Source organism: Xyrauchen texanus, chromosome 26 (assembly GCF_025860055.1).
Source record: "Xyrauchen texanus isolate HMW12.3.18 chromosome 26, RBS_HiC_50CHRs, whole genome shotgun sequence".
NCBI classification, from domain to species: domain Eukaryota; kingdom Metazoa; phylum Chordata; class Actinopteri; order Cypriniformes; family Catostomidae; genus Xyrauchen; species Xyrauchen texanus.
The window spans coordinates 5760602-5770111 of NC_068301.1; positions in this window are offsets into that span (position 1 = coordinate 5760602).

Below are 9510 nucleotides of genomic sequence, written 5' to 3' on the forward strand. Positions count from 1 at the left end.
TGAGAGCTATTAAGAAGCAAGATAATATGCCTTAAAACACTGTAGGGTGTGTATTTATTAGAAATAGATGGCTGATGTTTCATAAAAGACATGAAGCTGATCAAGCATTAACCAAACATAAAATGCAGAGATACAAAAGATTTTGGCATACTGTAGTTAAGCAAGCATACTACAAAATGATTAATAATAAAAGATAATCCCATTTGGCAAAATTCTAAGGGGCTGTTCACAACTAATGCATTTTTGCATCAATTTGCAACTATTTGTAAACATGTACTAGATGTATGTATTCGACCACTGCATTCTCCATTGAAGTACATAGGAGTTGTAGGGGCGGCTGTTGGTAGAGTGGGTCAGCCACTAATTGCAGGATTGGTGGTTGGAATCTCAGCCCACACGACTCCACATGCCGAAGTGTCCTTGGGCAAGACTCTGAACCCCAAGTTGATCCCAATGGCAGGTAAGCACCTTGAATGGCAGCTCTGCCGCCATTGGTGTATGAATGTGTGTATGAATGGGTGAATGTGTCACAGTGTAAAGTGCTTTGAATACCATTAAGGTTAAAAAGGCGCTATATAAGTTACCATTTGTACTTGGATATAAGGATAACAGCTGAACGGAAGTGTTTCTAAGATGGCCGGCGAGTGGATTGACTTGCATTAAAGGGACAGCCCCTAAGGTCGCATCGCATGTAGTCTATACTTAGCAAAGAAGGCAATCCCTTACCGAAATCGAGAGTTCTGGCAAACTTGCTGCAGACTTGCCGCAAATTAACCACTCATTATTTTGACATGCAAAAGAGCTTTGCAGAAATCCCTTCATTGTCACCAAAGATTTGGTGCAGGTTCACCAATACTGGTGAAGAGCTGCAAACTACTGACAAAATTTTCCAGCGAATCGCAGGCTGATTAGGAAAATAATGAGTGAGACATTAATTTGCAGCAAGTTTTTCAGAAACCTAGATTTTTTTGTAAGGTATCCAATAATGTATTACAGTATTCTCAGTGATTGTCCAAAAGGTGGATAAAGTGGAATTTTTTAAAAACGTTTAGTCAGAATAAAAATAGACTATTCTACGCAATATTTGTGTGTTATATGTAGTTCTACTGCTTTTTAGATTATTGCATAGTTAGCTTAGCAACATGCTAACATCAAACTGTAATGATATAAATTGTGAGTTGAGTTTCCCATGCGGTTTCCATGAGGACTGACTTTTAGGATGACACACTCAGTTGCTGCCTATGTGGTGAGTGTTCCAAATCAGTATCTTATTAAGTTCCGTTTCATTAAGGATGCTGTCTTAAGCCCCGTTTACACTGCTAATGATACTCAGCGAGAGCAGAGCAACTTCCGGTGACATTAGCGACAGAAACCGTTGGTGACAAGATGTGGGTTTTGTGGGCAACACAACAAAGTTGAGAAAAGTAAACATTTTTTCAAATGACGAGCGGCATTCTTGAGCAAATAGCAACGAAAGTGAAGAGAGCAGAGCTCATGTCAACCTTTTCCTGTGACATTCTAGCATGGGTGTAAAGTAACAAATTACAAATACTCACGTTACTGTAATGAAGTATTTTTTCCCATGAATTGTACCTTTTTAAGTAGTTTACAAATTGTATACTTTTACTTGAGTTCATTTTAAGTGTGGTAACTGTACTTTTACTGCGCTATTTTCCCACCGTCTGTGTTCACTACTTCCCTGTCCTGAATTTATTTATATCTATCAACATAATTGGCTAGGGAGAGTCTCGTGACTCCCGTCAAATCAAATCACACACTTGAACATCTCGGCCACACCTGAAAGGGCTTTTTGCAATGAAAAAGTCCAATTGCATGATTGTGTCATGTGAGTTTAACTTGCTCAAGCCAGATATCAGCATTAATCCTGATATAATTTGAGGAAATGTATTGAGGTAAATTTCATATTTCTGCTTACTAGATTCTGTGTGTCTATAATGTAGCCTGTAAATTAGCTATTTATCACTGAGATTATTGGGTTCATGTGAGAGGTTAACGCAATGTTATCAATAGGGCCGGGCGATAAAACAATCTTGATGTTTATCTGAAAAATAAAAAAGAGAGATCTATATTAATGATAAACTTTTGTGTAATTTTCTACACTTAGCCTATGTTCTACATCTAGAACAGGGGTGTTCATTACATCAATCGTGATAGGAAGACAACCACTGGTTTGATTGACAGGTGGCTGTCGGTTAACGTTTGAGCGCTAATGCAGGTTGGTGCAGGTATACTTCATAATTCCATCAAATGCATAATTCAGCATAAAAGTAATCCATGTGACTCCAGTGGTTAAATCCATGACTTCAGAAGTGATATGATAGGTGTGGGTGAGAAACAGATCAAACTGTATGTCAGTTTTTGCTAGAAATTCTCATCCCTGCTCAGTTGATGGCGATATGCATGAAGAATGTGAACCACCAAAAACAAAAGAAGATGAAAGTGAAAGTTAAAGTTGAGATTGACTGAGCAGGGAGGAGAATTTATAGAAAACATTTACTTAAATATTGATCTGTTTCTCACCCAACCTATCATATTACTTCTGAAGACATGGATTTAACAACTGGAGTCACATGGATTAAGCTACCTTTATGCTGACTTATTTGATTTGGAATGGGTCAAAATTTTGACACCCATTCACTTGCGTTGTATGGACCAAAAGAGCAGAAATATTCTTCTAAAAATCTTAGTTTGTGTTCTGCTGAAGAAAGAAAGTCATACACATCCAGGATGGCATAAGGGTGACTAAATGATGAGAGAATTTTCATTTTGTGTGAATTATTCCTTTGAAGCCTGATGTGGCCCCTGCACCAAGCCACTGCTCTACCCCATCTATTGTGTGGGACATAACGCACCAAGTGACCCTGATTTTTATTTTATTTTATTTTATTGCATTCATTGCATTATTTTGAACGTGTTTTATGTGTAAAAGTAACTAAGAAGTTATAATGTTGTGAGCGATTTCACTGTTTTGTATTATTTGTCTGTATCATGCCTGGATGTAATTAAAAAATGATGCATGGAAAACCTTGCCAGAAACTGTCATCAGTCTGAGTGAGTTTGCTTCATATGTTGATAGAGCATTAATCTTGTTCATGATCTGATGTATTGAGCATTGCTGCAGTTTATAGAAAAACTCTCTCCCTATCAGAATGATCATTTGTAGAGGCAAGAGAACTGATTCCTTGTCAAATTAGAATATAGAATATAGAATAAGATATCTTAGTTTTACCTGCAGGACAATTTATCTGTGATCAGATTTTCTCAAGTTATTGCCAGTTGTGCAGTCCACCAATAACGTAAAACGACAGCAGTAGGAACACCCACTAGTGTCGAGGGATGCACAGATACCACTTTTTCTCTTCCGATCTGATTCAGAAATCGGAAATCCAGGTATCGGATCGGTGCATCCCTACTAGCGACATCCAACAACAATGTCACTGGAAGTGTGAACAAGGCGTTAGGCTAGTTCACATTGAGAATGCATTGTTTTTGCAACATTTACGCTTCCCATTCACACTCGAACAGTGTTTTACTACACCAAATACTCGGGATGTCCCTATACAATTTTTTTGAGAACGAGTAAGAGAACCGATGCTTTCTTATCGGTACTCGCCAATACAGCGTCCTTTATCTGTTATTTGGATTATTTTTTTTTTTTAATCCATATCAGCAGTTTATTTCAATTTTATCTTCGAAATTGTGTTTAAATAAATGGATTCAATAAAACTTTAATCAAATGAAAAATAAAACAATTAATTTTCAACATAAAATGTTATTAATTTTATCAAATGAAGTGCTTTCATACAGAACCTCACAGCACAGTCCAAAACAAAACAGTCTAGTTATTTTTGTCAAATATGGAGCTTCATAACAGAGCATCAATCATATGTGAGATATTGCTTACTAGTAATATTTATTACTAGTAGTATAACTGTGAATATTACACAACTATACAGTAATGATCTATTTCTTTCATACTTTTTCCATTTAAATTGTGCTTTTATTTTGGCAGAGCATTTATTTTGAAGTCTTTCTGTGTTGCTATGACAGTAGCTTCATAGTCTGGAAAAGCCATATTAAAAGAAGTTTAAAAAAGTGAGTTTTAAACCGCAAAAGGCTGCTCTTTAACTAAACAAATATGTAGTTTGTGTGTCTGCCATGCACTTTAAAGTGAATTAGCGCTCTGTTTTTAAACTTTAGCAAGTTTAAGATGGTAATTAGCTGGTCCAAGCTGGTCATTAGCTAGTTTAAGATTGTAATTAGATGGTCCAAGCTGGTAGACCATCTATCAGCAGGTCTTTCCATCTTAAGGTGGTTAAACTGGTTTCTGGAACAACGTGGATGATCATCCAGCTAATGACCAGATTAGACTAGCTACCAACAAACTTCCATGTTCCAAAAAATAAATATATAAAAAAAACAGCTACAAGCTTAAACTGTATTTTCCAGCAGGTGTTGGTAAATCTAAGAACTGGTTATATGACATTTAGATAAAAAAGTATTAACTGTCTGTTTGTGTGACGTGATTATTTCATCAATGTGCCGAAACATTCCACAGAGAAACAGTGATCACACAGTTTGGCTCCAGGCTGAAAATATCTCATTAAACGTGTGGACCACTTGGCATGCTGAAATGAAGACTGTCAAATCAATATTGTGTTATGACAGCAATAGAAAAATCATTACAGATGATCGTCATGAACGTGATAAAAATCACACGTGCGACCACACACTAAAATTACAAGAAATACATACACACTAGAACCATCAAACCACCTTACACTTTCAAAAAACAATGTTTATAGACATATACCACAGTGCTTCTGTTGTATTCTTAGACGTACCTTTGGAATGCAATGTATATGCCATAAATACCATAGAATATATCAACGAACCATCCATATTACATCTGATACCATCTCTGTTTTCTACAGCTTTCTTCTTTTTAAAGTAAGTGCTGCCATCTATACACTGTTGCCTGTTTTAAAAATGAGTGGGTGAAAACTTCTAGCCTGATAACTGTATCTCATTCTTGTACGTCCAAATAACCCCAGGATGTGATTAAAATCAGACTACAGGGGCTCCAACAACCTGTCCATATACAAGGTTAAAGGGATCTTTACCACTGTTACTGTCACACACACACACACACACACACACACACACACCATGAGGGCAAGCTGCTGAGATGAAGAGTGCAGGAGCTATTGATTGCTGATATGGATCATCTCTCTGTACTATTCCACGACTCCTGCTCTGTTTCTTCCACTCAATCTATCACCTCTCCACACTGTCTTGATAAAAATGCTGCAGTCTGTCAGTGATATACAGAACTCTCAATCGCACCCCATGAATGGACTGGAGGAGTTATCTGGACGGATTCAGCTAAATTTAAGAGAAGGAAATGTGCTGAGCCGAAGAGTTACTGGTGTTTAGTAATCGGTAAAACGTCTAGGAAGAGAATCAGAACATGCAAAAGATGCCAGATTCAGACCTGCGTCACCCACATGAGCACCAGAGCTTAAAGTGTCAAGAGCATTTGTGCTGACCACTATGCCACACCTCCAACATCACATGATACCTCTAACTTATTTTACAGAATTGTGACATTGTAATCTGTGTTACTTTCACAGGGCTGTGAAAAAAAAATCAACAACTTGTTGAATCTCACAAAGAAATGTCCAGGTCATATTTAAAACAAAAAATAAGAAGTTTTATTTTGCATGCATATATATATATATATTTTTTTTTTTTTTATTTTTTATTATTTTATATATTTTTTTAAAGCACAATTTTACCCCACAATTCTGGCTCCCCCAGCTGAGTTAGGTTCCTCTCAAAGTTTTTGTTTCTGTGAACTAACATCTTCCTTGCCACATTTGCTTTTTGATGTTATATAAAGCTGTTTACTGTGGACATAAAGGCATGGCCTTCTTTAAAACATTACAACATTACAATGTAAGTGTAAATGTAAAATGTAAAACTACTTTAAAAGTACTAAAATGTGTATTGTTAAAAGTGCTTTACTGATAAAAAATAAATTGACATGGCGAATTTCTTTTTACTGTAATGTGAAAACAATATCTCATTTCCATTAATTTAATACAGTCCGGACCCAATGATTTTATATTGTATCAGTGTGTAGTTTTTAATCAGTGTAAAATGCATTCTGTGCAGCAAAAACAACATGACATATGCAAACTTTACAATTGATATTATAAATCATTATCTTTAAATTATTAAAGTATTTTCTAAACTTCTTTCAGCAGAATGTTAGCCTCAGTCACCATTAGTGCTGTCATGATTATGAAGTTTGGCTGATGATTAATTGTAAAACAAATAATTTGCAATTATGACAAGTAATTGTCTGTAGAAACGCATTCACGATTAGGAATATTAAATGTTTCACTTCTTAAGGTGTATTTATATATTATATTATATTATATTTTATTACATTATATTATATCTAAGCAATATCACACAAGCAAGAGTGCGATATGGCCCTACATCAGCACTGCGGCCGAGTGCCGTAGGTAATTACAGCAGTGCTGATATAGGGCCGTATAGCACGATTGTGAGTGTGATATTGCTTATATACACTCACCTAAAGGATTATTAGGAACACCTGTTCAGTTTCTCATTAATACAATTATCTAATCAACCAATCACATGGCAGTTGCTTCAATGCATTTAGGGGTGTGGTCCTGGTCAAGACAATCTCCTGAACTCCAAACTGAATGTCAGAATGGGAAAGAAAGGTGATTTAAGCAATTTTGAGCGTTGCATGGTTGTTGGTGCCAGATGGGCCGGTCTGAGTATTTCACAATCTGCTCAGTTACTGGGATTTTCACGCACAACCATTTCTAGGGTTTACAAAGAATGGTGTGAAAAGGGAAAAACATCCAGTATGCGGCAGTCCTGTGGGCTGAAAATGCCTTGTTGATGCTAGAGGTCAGAGGAGAATGGGCCGACTGATTCAAGCTGATAGAAGAGCAACTTTGCCTGAAATAACCACTCGTTACAACCGAGGTATGCAGCAAAGCATTTGTGAAGCCACAACACGCACAACCTTGAGGCGGATGGGCTACAACAGCAGAAGACCCCACCTGGTACCACTCATCTCCACTACAAATAGGAAAAAGAGGCTACAATTTGCAAGAGCTCACCAAAATTGGACAGTTGAAGACTGGAAAAATGTTGCCTGGTCTGATGAGTCTCGATTTCTGTTGAGACATTCAGATGGTAGAGTCAGAATTTGGCGTAAACAGAATGAGAACATGGATCCATCATGCCTTGTTACCACTGTGCAGGCTGGTGGTGGTGGTGTAATGGTGTGGGGGATGTTTTCTTGGCACACTTTAGGCCCCTTAGTGCCAATTGGGCATCGTTTAAATGCCACGGCCTACCTGAGCATTGTTTCTGACCATGTCCATCCCTTTATGGCCACCATGTACCCATCCTCTGATGGCTACTTCCAGCAGGATAATGCACCATGTCACAAAGCTCGAATCATTTCAAATTGGTTTCTTGAACATGACAATGAGTTCACTGTACTAAAATGGCCCCCACAGTCACCAGATCTCAACCCAATAGAGCATCTTTGGGATGTGGTGGAACGGGAGCTTCCTGCCCTGGATGTGCATCCCACAAATCTCCATCAACTGCAAGATGCTATCCTATCAATATGGGCCAACATTTCTAAAGAATGCTTTCAGCAACTTGTTGAATCAATGCCACGTAGAATTAAGGCAGTTCTGAAGGCGAAAGTGGGTCAAACACAGTATTAGTATGTGTTCCTAATAATCCTTTAGGTGAGTGTATAATATAATATAATAAAACAGTTCAAAGAACAAGTACATTTAGACTAAAAACTGACTATGATCATAAAAATGCATTTGTGCATGGAACTACTTTCTTATGCGATGGATCAGAAACTGCCGTTGCTGGTTCAATCCAAATGATGCGTCCAAGCCTCCGTTAATAATTCAAAAAGTTATTGGATAAACAAGGATAGGTGTAAAGGTGTGTGGGTGTGGGTGAGTGAGAGAGAGAGTGAGAGAGAGCGTAAGAGAGAGAGAACGAGAGAGAGATGCAGCGTGTGTGATCACCTGTTGCCACACCCAAGCAGAGATACTGTCAGCTTTCTGAAAATCAGCTTTCTCAGTGGAAAAACAGCGTCCAATCGGAGGTATATCTCCCTATTTTGCTGTAGCCGGTGCGCAAGAGTCAATCACCATAGAAACCGCAATGTCCACCGCCATTTTAAACAGCACCCATTGTGTAATTAATCAGTCTGCTGTGTCTCTCAGCTGTGATGAGCCGTAATGCTTAAGTTGTTCTTTAAAGCCGTTTAAAGCTATTTCCTAGCTTTAGTAGTGTAGTAGTAATACGAGCAATCAAGAAGAGCTGTTGTACGTAAACGGCTGATGCAGATTCACTTCACGTCACCTAACTGGCTCATATTACACACAAAAATGATCTTCTGCCAGGCACCTGCTGGCTAACATATGTGATGTAAAAAAAAAAATACAAAAAGTAGCTCTTAACACATCTGCACTGCTCTTACACTTAATTTTAGAAAGGCATGAACACAAGCGGAGTGATACACACATAGTGAAGCATCCGAGTGCTGATGGTCCAGTCAGATTCGAGGAACGGAACTAACTGTTGTATATGATTATATTATATTATATTATATTATATTATAACATGCAATAGTTAAATATTTCTGTCCTAAAATCTTAAAACCTTAAAATCTCAAAAGACTTTTGAGATTCTTTGTATATCTAAAAGCATGTTTCTTCATTCTACCATCTCCACAGAAGTAAAGCTGGCATCTCCTCCCTTGTGTCACTGCATTTCGTTAACACTGTGTGTCTAAACGTAAAATTGGAGAGAACATTTGCCATTAAGGGAACATTAGATTAAAGTGAAAATGGAGTGCTTTGCATTCGCGATCATAATCCTCTCTGATTATTCAGGAGTTTGTTACAGACCACCACAGACGGTACATGCATCAGAGCGTTGCGGCTCAGTGAGTCGGTTGGAGCTCAACTGAATAAGACACACAAAGCGCCGTTCATGGCTTTTCTGTATTCACATAAATTCCCTTATTTGGACAGCAAAATGTGATTGAAATGTAATTGAATTTTTATTTTATTTTTTAAATGCAGTTTGATCAAATAATTGTGAATATTTAATAGTCTCAACATGCCTAGCCACCATTCACTTCTAATTGTACGAAAAAACATCTTTTGCGTTCCACAGATTAAATAAAGACATACATGTTTAAAATGACATGAGGGGTAGTAAATAGTGACAGAAGTTTCATTTTTGGGTTACCTATCCTTTTAATTGTCATGGAAATAATGTCCCAAATCTTAGTGTGTGTGTGTGTGTGTGTGTGTGTGTGTGTGTGTGTGTGTGTGTGTGTGTGTGTGTGTGTGTGTGTGTGTGTGCATGAGGAATAGCAGGTTGGGCAGTTGTTGT